Raw genomic sequence first — 12,199 nt, 5'->3', positions numbered from 1 at the left:
GTGGGTTGCCATTTCCTTCTCCAATGCATGAAAGTGAAAAGTGAAAGTGAAGTCGCTCAGTCGTGTCCGACTCCTAGCGACCCCATGGACTGCAGCCCACCAGGCTCCTCCATCCATGGGACTCTCCAGGCAAGAGTACTGGAGTGGGGTGCCATTGCCTTCTCCAGGTATGTTCTATACTCTTTGGTATATACTCACTCCCTCATCCTAGGACTCTCTTCTTGCAACCAGCATGAATATTGAGAAACGGAGCTAAAAGCAGCTCAGAGGAAGGCTAGGAGCATGACAGGTACATGCCACTGGCCCTTGTTGCAACATCTCCCTTCCACCCATCTTCCTTTTTAACAGATCTGCCAATTTTTTAAAGACAGTGGAAGAAGAAAACCTTCCTCTTACATGCAGAGGAAGGACAGAGAAGATGGTATCCCCTGGGTGGACTTTGCTTTAGTAATTAAGCAGCAGAAAAGAGAACAACAAGGACTTCGCTAAGATACACTACAAGTATACATTCCAAGAGTTGTGTAAGCTCCCAAAATATGAGGGTCTGTTGCTAAAAGAGCTGTTGGAGGTCACTCCAAACTGCTCATTTTACAGATAAAGAATCAACAACCGCCCCCCCGCCAAAAGCTGAAGGGACCTGCTCTGCTACAGCCAGGTAGCAGCCAAGCAGTAAACATACATCCTGACACTGCCTGAATCTGGAAACATCACTGAATACACTGCCAGTTGCAGTGATGGAATATCATAATGAAGGCGAGTCAACTTCCTCCAAGAATCTGCAAGTGAGTAAAAAAAACGGTTCATGAACATTAAAAATTGCAAATAAAAATCCTCTGACACTTGGCAGACTGGTACGACCACCTGCCTACAAAGTGCTTTTCCCTATCCTGAATCTCATATGCTGCCTCAGATGCCCGGGGGGAGACAGGACCTCCGAGGGCCATCACACAACGTGCTGTCCCACCTGACACATAACGTTAGCAGCCAGAGACTAGACAGCTCTGTGTCAAGTGCTCCCAGAAGTCCAGCCCCTGGGGATTCTTCAGACCCCACCTGGCACCTGAGTGATGAAGGGTGATCTCATTTTCTCCCACCAACCACATAACCTCATGAAGAAGGAGCTTGGCAGAAAGCCAGCAAAGGCCTTGGAAGTCCAAGAGGATTCTGCCTCACTTCACCACCAGAGCTGACCTTGCTAAGCATCTAAGAGGGCATCATTTACTCACATGGTGGAAGAATTCAAGGAGTCATCTAAGCTCTTGGGGCAACTAAACTTATAAGAAGGCTGGGGTAGGGGAAATCTATAAAGTATCTTAATGTGAACAGTTGAAAGCTGCTACTCAGGTAAAATTGATTAAGTGAGTTTCTATGCAGGACATCCCTGATGGTCCAGTGGCTAAGACCCCATGCTCTTGTTGCAAGGAGCCCAGGTTCAATCCCTGATCAAGGAACCAGATCCCACATGCCTCAACTAAAGATCCTGAGTGCTACAACTAAGATCCAGCATGCCAAATACGTAAATAATATTTTTTTAAAAAAAGGTTAGTATCTATGCATGTCAGAAGTGTGAAAAGTGAAAGTGTTAGTTGCTCAGTTGTGTCTGACTCTTGCGATCCTATAGACTGCAGCCTGTTCAGGCTCCTCTGTCCAAGGGATTCCCAGGCAAGAATACTGGAGTGGGTAGCCATTCCCTTCTCCAGGGGATTTTCCCGATCCAGGGATTAAACCTGGGTCTCCTGCATTTCAGGCAGATTCTTTACCATCTGAGCCACTAGGAAAGCAGTCAGAAGACCTGGGTGCTAAAGCTGCCTCTTATCACTAGTTTGCTCAGAGGCCTGAAGCAATTCTTATTTGCCTCAGGTCTTAGTTCCAAATGCTAAAAATTTGGGTGTAGGGGGTATGGTATACTAACCTATCTCTCAGCACCTCTTCCAGGAATCAATGTAATTCTTTATGCAAACACAATGGCTACTTTTGAGTCTCTTCCCACATACCCAAAGCTCTGAGGAACAGAAGCCTTCCAGGTGAACCCTGCATATTACCAAGGGAGAGGAACAGAAAACAGGCACTGACAAGTTCCCCAATCCCTCCCCATCAACCAAGAAACCACTCTTGGTACAGACACTCAATTTACTTCAAACACTGTTAAGAAGCCTCCTCATGTCACTGTAAAAACTGAAGTGACCCACAGCAGATTATCACTAAGAAAAGTGCTCAGAAAGAAGCTGAAATCTATAGATCAAAAGTCCAGTGAACAACTGCAGAATGTGGAAGATGTGGCTTGGCAACTGTGCATGTTGAAAAAGGAAAATAATGCTACTTACTGGTTTTAGTTGATGATAAGCTCAACAGAAATCAATGATAACACAGTAGATGCCAATTCTGCTAATGCAATTCTTGGTTTCACTACAAGAAAGAACCCCAGGGAGATGACAGACTGTTCTTTTTCTTGCCATACCTTGTACTCTGTTCCAGGTAGCACACTATAAAGGGGATGATGATCAACTGCTGTATAGCCAGGGGTCAGCACCAAGGTCACTAGGGGGAAAGAAAGCAGGTAAATGAAGAACGGCTGGAAGTCCTGAGAAGGTTCAACCTGGAGAACTGGAAACTCAGGAGGTACAAAAATTGTCTTTCAAAGCTGTTCTAGGGATCAGATTCATCCTTTGGAGCCTCAAAGATTACTCAGAAATGGGATCATTAGGTGGAAAGTAAAGGGAGGCAGGTCTTTGGCATAAGGAAGCCAACTCTCAAAGAAGTTATCCACAGGACTTCCCTGGTGGTCCAGTGACTAAGACTCGACCTTCCGATTCTGGGGCCCGGGTTTGATCCCTGGTTGGTAACTAGGTCCCAGATGCCACAACTAAAGATCCCGTGTGCCGCAACTAAGACCTGGAGCAGCCAAATATATAAATGAATAAAGATATTTAAAAATATATGTGTGTGTGTGTGTGTGTGTGTGTGTGTGTATTAAAGGCAGTATCCAGGAACTTCCCTGAGTCCTTGGTTCGGGGGTTAAGATTCCATGCTTCCACTGCAGGGGTACCGGCTTCAATCCCTGGTCAGGGAACTAAGATCCTGCAAGCTGCACGACGGCCAAAAAGGAAAAAAACAAAACAAAACAGGAGTTGTCCAAATGGATCACTTATTCTAGGAGATAGCGTATCTTATTCCTGGAAAGTTCCAAGCAGAAGCCCTTCTCAGAACTGCTAGGCAGGAAATGAAGCCTGTAGAGGGTGGGTGTGATCACTCTCTGGAGGTTACTTCCTTCTAGGGCTCTTCTGGCAACCAAGGCCTCCACGTCTTTTCTCTAGCTATCCCCACTTAGTGCTAGTCTCCTTGGCCACCCTGCCCTGAGCTCTCTGTGATGAAATCTGGTTTCCACCATCTACTGCTATAATTGCTAATTCCTGCCCTGTGGGAGTTTTAATAGACCTTGTTAACTGTCCAAATGAGGGATGTGATATTTAAGAGTTCAAAACAAGCTTGTTCTTCAGGTTCTTAAGGACAATGAACTGAGTTTATATAACATGTGTGGTCCATCAACACAAAGTAAAAAATCTCCATAAAATACTCAGATTCAAGAGAGTACTAAGTAAGAAAAGTCTGCATGTGGGGTGACAAACATATATATTCAAGTGTACATCTGAACCAAAATTGAAACGTCAACTCTTTAAATAACCTTGATAAATGCTCTTCTTTTTCCTTATATAAAAATTATTTTTAACTAATCAATAATTGCTATTTCAAGGTCTTTTCTCACTTATTTCATATCTACTCTTCCTTAAATCAATGCAGTATACACACAAATGATGTTTAGTTGTAACATAATGGTCTATCATTATATTAATAAAATAATTTGCTTCACTAGCTCCCAGTTAAATTTTGAGCTTCTGCTTCTTTTAATGACTATCTTATAGCTAAAAAATTCCCACATGTAATTTTTAATTTTCAAGTCATATCCTTGGAGTAGAGTTAGGTGCATAGGTTTTTTAAATGGTTTTACTACAGAAATGACTGAACTAACCTAAAGTGTCACTAGCAATATACGGACATGCCTATCTCTTATAACCCTTATATCTCTTATAATCCAACCCAATGTTGGATTTTATTTTTTTTTTTTTTTGGCCATGCTACATGGCTTGTGGGATCTTAGCTCCCCAACCAGGGACTGAACCTGGGCCCTCACAGTGAAAGTGCTGAGTCTTAACCACTGGACAACCAGGGAATATATGGATAGTATCATTTTTATTTCTGGTATTTCTGATGAATGAGTGGCTCCTTGTATTTATTTTATTTTACATTTCTTTAACTTCCAAAAAAAGACAACTGATAATCAAGACTTTAAGAGCATCTTTCCTCCACCTATCAGACTCATAGTTTTGAAAATACTTAGCTCATTTTTGAACTCACTTTTGAAAATCTAAAATGTTCTTAAGATAGCTATCTAAGAGTTTAGTGATGGGACTTTACTGGTGGTCCAGTGGTTAGGACTCCTTGAATTTCCAATGTAGGCAGTGCCAGTTCAATCCCTAGTCAGGGAGCTAAGATTCCACATGCTGCACAGCAGACTGGCCAAATTTAATTTACTGATTAAATTCTATTCCAAATTTCAGTATAATAAACATGATGACTTCCAGCAAGGAGAATCCATTTATATGAATTTGTAGGTCTCTTTTGGGGCACACAGGAAAGTCAAGGAGGGGAAAAGAGAAGAGGGCAGGAAAGGCACTGCAAGCGTCAGTTCGCTTCATTACCAAAAGCTAAGCAATGCTCCTAAGGGTGACTTGTAAACACAAAAAATATTATCCACTAGAAACGATTAAAACTAATAAATGCAGCAGAGTTGCAGGATATAAGATGCACATACCAAAATCAGTTGTATTCCTTTACACTTTCAGTGAACAAGGTGAAAACAAACTTGAGAAAACAGGTCCATTTACACAGCAACAAAAAGAATTGAATATTTAGGAAGAAATTTAGTCAAGTAGGTGTAAACTTGTACACGAAAACTATAAAACACCATAGAGAAATTAAAGAAGACCTAAGGAAATGAGAAAACATCCTAATATTCATGAACTAGAAGATTTAACACTATTAAGATGGCAATATTCCCTAAACTGAGGTACAGATTCAGTTGAATCCCTATCAAAATCCCAGCTCCCTTTTTGCAAAAATTGACAAGCCAATTCTAAAATCCATATGGAAATTCATAAGGTCCAAAACAGCCAAAACAAATCTGGAAAAAAGAAAAAAGATGGAGGACTTCCCAACTGCATAACTTAATACAAAGCTACAGTAAGTAACCTCAAGACAGTACAGTATTGGCGTAAGGACAGACGTACAGATCAACTGAATAGAAGTGAGAGTCCAGAAATGAACTCTATACCTAGGTCAAGTGATTTTTGACAAGGGTGCCAAAACAATTCAATGGAGGAAAAAATAGTTTTTTCAACAATTAACGCTGGACAACTAGAAATACACGTGCACAAAAAGAAGCGGAACTCCACCTCCCACCATATACAAAACTTAACTCCAAATAGGACTTCCCTGGCAGTCCACTGGTTAAGACTCTGTGCTTCCAACGCAGGGGTCACTGGTTCAATCCCTGGTCAGAGAACTAAGATTTCATATGCCACTCAGCATGGCCAAAAAAAAAAAAATTCAAAATAGATCAAAAACCTACATGTAAAGGTTAAAACTATAAAAACTCTTAGAAGAAAATATAAGCATAAACCATTGTAACCATGAATTAAGCAGTTTCTCACATATGACAGCAAGAAACACAAGAAAAAATAGATAAATTAGACCTAATCAAACTTTAAAATGTTTATGCCTCAAAGGATACCACCAAGAAGGTGAAAAACAACCCACAGAATACGAAAAATTTTCTATTAATTATATTTCTGATGAGGTACTTGTGCCCAGAACATACAAAGAACTATTGTAATTCAATAATAAAATGAAACCCAATTTAAAAATGGGCAAAGGACCTAAAGAGCTGTTTCATAGAAGATGTGAAAAAAGCCAATAAACATATGAAAAGATACTCAATATCTTTAGCCATCAGGTAAATGAGAAACAAATATCACATGTGAGGTATCACTTCACATACACCAGGATGGCTAGAATCAAAGACAAGTAACAGCTGCTGCTGCTGCTAAGTAGCTTCAGTCGTGTCCAACTCTGTGCGACCCCACAGACGGCAGCCCACCAGGCTTTGCCATCCCCGGGATTCTCCAGGCAAGAACACTGGAGTGGGTTGCCATTTCCTTCTCCAATGCATGAAAGTGAAAAGTGAAAGTGAAGTCGCTCAGTCGTGTCCGACTCTTCGCGACCCCATGGACTGCAGCCTACCAAGATCCTCCGTCCATGGGAGTTTCCAGGCAAGAGTACTGGAGTGGGGTGCCATTGACAAGTAACAGCAAGTACTGGCAAAGATGCAGAGAAATTGTAGAGAATCGTGTCTTACATTGCTGATGAGAAAGTGAAATGGTGCAGTCACTTTGGAAAACAGTCTGGCAGTTCCTCTAAAGGCTAAACATAGTTACCATGAAGAGCAGTGATAGTGTGAGTCACGCAGTCCTGTCAGATTCTGTGTGACCCCACGGACTGTACTGTAGCCTGCCAGGCTCCTCCGTCCATGGGATTCTCCAGGCAAGAATACTGGAGTGGGTTGCCATTTTCTTCTCCAGGGGATCTTCCTGAATCAGGGACTGAACCCGGGTCTCTTGCATTGCAGGCAGAATCTTTACTGTCCGAGCCACCAGGGAAGCCCATAGTTACCATATGACCCAGTAATTTTGGCTATTAGGGATAATGCTGCTATGAACATCTTTGGGTATATTTTTCTACAGGCATACATTCTCATTTTGGTATGTACCTACAGGCATACATTTTCATTTTGGTGTGTACCTATGAGTGGTGGATAGGACCCAGCAATTCCACTCCTAGGTACACACCAAAATGAAAATGTATGTCCACAGAAAAATGTACACACAAATATTCATAGCAGCATTATTCCTATTAGCCAAAAAATGAGGGGAAAAAAACTTGATGAGTGGATAAATGAAATGTGATATATCCATACAATGGAATATTACTTAGCAAAAAACAAAAAAAGAAAAATATGAAATACTGATAGATGTTACAACATGGATGAACCTTGAAGACATTATTCTAAGGGGAAGAAGTCAGTCACAGAGGAACATTTGGGAGCTGGGGGGATTAAGGGGTGATAGCTAAAGGGTTGAGTTTCTTTGGGGGTGATGAAATGTTCTGAAAATGACTGTGTTGCACAACTTTGTGAATTCAATAGAAAAGCTGTTGAACTGTATGCTTTAAATGGTTGAATAGTATGCTATGTGAATTTAATCTCAATAAAACTGCTAAAACAAACAAACCGATCTCTGGGCCCAATCTGATTCAGCCTCAGCATTTAACAGGCTTCTTATTATGATAGGTACACCCCAGGCCTCATCTCCTACCAAAGTTTATGGATTGGTGATATATGCATATTATAAGTACTACTATTATTATAAAACAATCACATTTTCTAGAACCCAGAGAAGCAGTGAATTCTCTAGATATACGCTCTCTTCTCCGTTGCTGGAATTCCAGAAACACGAACAAAGTCATAGACTGTGTTCCTATATGCTGTCTACAAGGAGGGAAGTAAAAATGTCTGACATCCACATGATTTGTTTTCGGAGACATGGGATAGTACTCCATCTGATCTACCACAGAATGACTTCCCTGACTTGAGACTCCTGCCTGAGACAGTGAGGTGCATGGGCAGCCATGAAACAGCTGCTGACCTCAGCAGGCTCTGCACAGGAGCAGCTGAATGAGCAAACTGACTTTTTACTCACCATCATAAAAATCTCTAAACATTAGCACCAGGCATGACTGACAGTTGACCAAGCTCCAGCTTCCCAGTTATAGATGAGAACACCAAAGCCTCAGCTGGTTAACAGTTTGGGATCAGAACCCAGCATACCAGATTCCTAGCCCAGTGTTCTTTCTAACACACCACCTACTCTTCCTAAAATCTCCCTGGGAACAGAACTCAGGCAGGATTAAGTCTACAGGGGAAATCCCACATAACAAAATGTGCATGAGTTCAGAGCCTAGTTATGTGACCCTAATCTCCCTTTGTCTTACTTTCCTTATCTGAAAAATGTTATTAATAACATTTACATCACAATATTGTTATGAATGTAGAAGTAAAAGATGTTAAATATGCTGCTTGGTGCATAATGGACCCTTATTAATGGTAGCAACTATGTTATTACTAGAGAGAAGGAAGTTCAAGGCAGGGAGTCACTACACAAATAAAGTGCCACAGAACTTCCTCCATCCTATCACTCTGGAGAGCTGAGCCAGGTCCCCATCTCAGAAACAATGATCTATCTGCTGAGAGCATCCCAGTAACCCACGGAGACAGAATGCTGAACTTCACGGAAAAGGGAAGCACAGAGGAATCCTTCCTACTGGATAGAATCATTGAGAACTGGCCCTGGGTGTCAAGGATTCCAAGAGAATGTCTGGGAGAAAAGAGCAGAGATAGCACCAAATATAGCATCAGGAGCTTACTCTTTTTAGTATATGCAGAATGTCCTAGCCAACGGACCCCACACACTCATTAAATAGAAGCTAGCTTTGTGTGCTCAGACCCAGTTAGGCCTGGCCAAAGGAAGGAGGTAAAGGATTCCTCCAAGATCTGAGTTAAGACTCAATGTGAACTTCCTCTTTGGGAAAAAGAGAAATGCTAGCCTAGGACTTAGGGGGTAGTCACATACTTCTGGAAGAAATTAGGAGGACTAGTCAGCAAAAGTAGAAACCAAAGTCCACTCACTCAGCCCAGTTCTAGGATCTCACTCCCAGTCAGGGTGGAAAGAAGGAATATATCATTAACAGTAATCTCCTCAGCATCTGATCCTGGAAGAGGTATCAAGAACTTAAAGAACTGAGACACTCGGTGGGGAAGGGAAGCAAGAGAGGGAAAAAAAAGAAAAAGTAGAAGCATTTAACATGAGAACTGTTATCTAAGCAAAGAGAAAAATAAAGCATGCACAAAAGTGGACCCGCTGCTCCACTATCTCTAACTCACATCCCACCTGCTAACAAGTCCAGTCCTAGAATTTCACATAACCTCAGAGTTAGAAGAAAACTTAAATTTTTATCTAGTCTGATCCTCTACCTACCACATTCCCAAAAGTAATTTCCCAATAACAATGACCTCTAGTGACAGGGACTGCCACACGCTGTGTTGCAACATGCTAGAGCACCACTTCTTTCAAAGTTCTTATTCTCACCCAACGGGGAAGGAAACGGTAACCCACTCCAGTATTCTTGCCTGGAGAATCCCGTGACAGAGGAGCCTGGTGGGCTGCGGTCCACGACATGACTGAAGCGACTTAGCATGCATGCATGTATTGGAGAAGGAAATGGCAACCCACTCCAGTGTTCTCGCCTGGAGAATCCCAGGGACAGAGAAGCCCAGTGGGCTGCCGTCTATGGGGTTGCACAGGGTCAGACACGACTGAAGCAACTTAGCAGCAGTAGCAGCAGCATTCTCACCCAAAAACCACTTCCATTATGGTATTTCCATCCCCTGGTCCCAGTTGTCATCTCTGGAACACTACAAAAGAATGGAATCCACCTCCTTATACTGCCTTTAAAATAGACAAAGTTCTGAGCACTTCAAGCTGCAACAGGGATGAGGCCAAATGAACAGATACATGCTTCAAAGGGAAAACAAGGACTCAAGAGCAGACAATTATAAATGGCACAATCAGAAAACAAAGAGAGAGGGACTTAATATCATCATCAGAGCAGGCTCTGTTGCATAAGGCCTCCACCCCAGTCTCAAACTCAGAGCAAATGATCCAGCCTTTGGTGTCCTCTTGACTTCAGGAACACCTTTTAAAAAACCACATTCTAAACATACAATCATGTTAATTACTGTAAAATAGGCTCTCAACAAGAATCAAAGAGGCCCTTGATCATACTTAATAAAAGTCAAAATCATTTTCAGCTGTCAGCGTTTAGCTTAGATATAATATAAACAGTAAGAAAAAAGGAGGTGAATTTCATGGCAACCTATAAACAAGTAGGGAAACTGCTTCCTGGACAACTGTATTAAGAAACAAATGGAGGGAGGAGGTAGGATCTCTCTGGTTAGAAAACAGAGTGAGATAGAGAATGTCAGGGCAGAAGGAGATCTTAGGGATTCCACCCCATCACTGTACAGACTGGAAATCCAAACCCAAGCAAGGATGGGAGTCATCCCGGGTTGCAAATCAAGTGTCAGAACTAGAACAAAATCTCCTAATTCCCTAATCTCGGTTCTTTCCATTACACCAAGCTATCTTCTTTCAGCAAGCCTCAAATAACTGCAAAACATTCATCGGAATAACCAGCATTCCTCAAATCTGACAAGCTACATTAAAAACAAAGCAAAGGTCTTGACATTCTGCAAGTTAACGCTAGCGTTCTCCACAACCTCAGCTGGGAGCCGCCTACCCTCCCAAGAGCATCATACTCTGCTTCTTATTTCATATTTTGGGATGACTTACACAAAATTGCAGGATGCTTAAAAACATGATGAGTTTGCAGAAAAATCGAGGAACAGTGAATGAGGGAACCACACCCAGAGCCAAGCCGATCTAGCGGCAATTGAGAATGCGAAGCTGAAAAGGGAAAAACGAACGAAGGAAAAGGGTGTTTTTTTTTTTTTTTTTTCCACCTGTCAAATTTTGCGCAGGAGGCAGTCTGGTGAAAAGCAAAAAGCCGCTGGAGTTCAGCGAGACTTGGATTCTAGTCGCAGGGCTGCGACTAACTCACTGGATGACCTTAGGCAACCCCTACTTTTTCTAGGACCTCGATTTCCTCAACAGCTCTAGAAAGTGACTGCAAAAGATAATTTCCCAGAGTCCTGGTAGTTCGGCATTCTATGACCCAAAGACTGGCTATCAGCAATTTCCCAGCAGGGCTCCCGCAACTGCCGGGTCACCTCCCCGCGACGTCTGGACCACTGTAGGAAGCGCAGCAGAAGCCCTAGCTTGTCGTTTCGGTGATCCTTCCCATCTCGGGACCTGTTCCCACACCTGTCAAAAAGGATGGGGAGGTCAAAAGAGACAGCGCGAAGAACACCTCTCATCCGGGAGGGGTGCCCACAACTCACCGCAGCTGCCACCGGGGAGCCGAGGAGACCAGGACTCGCAGCCCAGGCCGGTCGGTGCCAGACCCGGAGCATCTGCTGAACCCGGAGGAAGGCGACTTGGATTCAGCAAAAGGCGACCACCGGCAGCCAGCCCCAGCCCATCAGCGCGCGGACTTACCGCTCGAGTTCCGACTCCAGCTCTGGCTCCCACTTCGGTGCAGCAGCCCACCAGTCCACCAGTTCCTGCCTCAGCTCGAAGCCCTAGCCATCCCCACCCTTCGCTGCCCAAGCAGCCGCTTCCGGGCCCGTCACGTGACCCAGGCGCTCAAACCCTAGGCCCGGGTCACGTGCTCCCGCGCGCGGCTACGCCTCCCCTCTAATGGGCTCGGCTTCGCAGCACCACCTGGCGACGGGGAGCTGAAACTGCGGGAACGACGGTTCTCGGAGTTGGGACTGAGCCGGGCGTCGAACATCTGGGCACCAGCCGAGAGCCCAGCGTCTCAGAGCACGGTCACCTGAGGTGTGGGCTTGTGGAAGGTGGCTCAGTTTTCCACGCGCTGAACTTTCTTTAAGACGTTTCGGTGATCATATGTTGCTTTTATGAATGAAAAACAATACATCTTTTCAAAACTTTAGTCATATTTTTAAACTTTTACCAAACATATGTGGTGGCGACCGGAAGTGGGACTCTGTAAGGCCAATTCTATCTTTTTAATATGGTTAAAAAATTTAACATTTCTGAATGACAACTTTTCAGTATGTTTGAGGTTTATGTCTTATCTACGGTTCTCTTTTACTTTTAAAAATATCTTTAAAAATTTAAAGATTTTTAAATTTTTAAACTTAAAAAGTTAAAGATTTAACTTTAAAAAGATTAGCTACTCAGAGAAACAAACCCACAAATTATTGATACAGCTACAAAATGGATAAATCTTAATTATACTGAAAGAAGTCAGAAAAAAAAAAAAAACATTGTGTTTATGTAATCTAGAAACTTTAATCTACACTGACAGAAAACACATCAGTGGTTGC

The 12,199-nt window shown here is 42.8% G+C and overlaps 1 protein-coding gene across 3 annotated transcripts in view; it reads right to left on the bottom strand.

The window, feature by feature from the left end:
• SLC36A1 (solute carrier family 36 member 1) overlaps positions 1-11,477 on the bottom strand; it is a 49,981-nt gene extending 38,504 nt beyond the window's left edge. The window contains exons 1-2 of one of the 3 annotated variants that reach the window (XM_070374654.1): positions 11,346-11,477; positions 2,459-2,538 (exon numbers count right to left, since the gene is read on the bottom strand). The gene's annotated coding sequence lies outside the window, so the exon portion shown is untranslated. The other 2 variants (XM_005898215.2, XM_070374656.1) reach the window with 2 other exon arrangements.
• Between the last annotated feature and the right edge of the window lie 722 nt (positions 11,478-12,199).

This window comes from Bos mutus, chromosome 7, assembly GCF_027580195.1.
Source record: "Bos mutus isolate GX-2022 chromosome 7, NWIPB_WYAK_1.1, whole genome shotgun sequence".
In the NCBI taxonomy this organism is placed as follows: domain Eukaryota; kingdom Metazoa; phylum Chordata; class Mammalia; order Artiodactyla; family Bovidae; genus Bos; species Bos mutus.
Note: the sequence above shows the minus strand (reverse complement) of the source record. Positions and strands in the feature narration are given on the sequence as shown.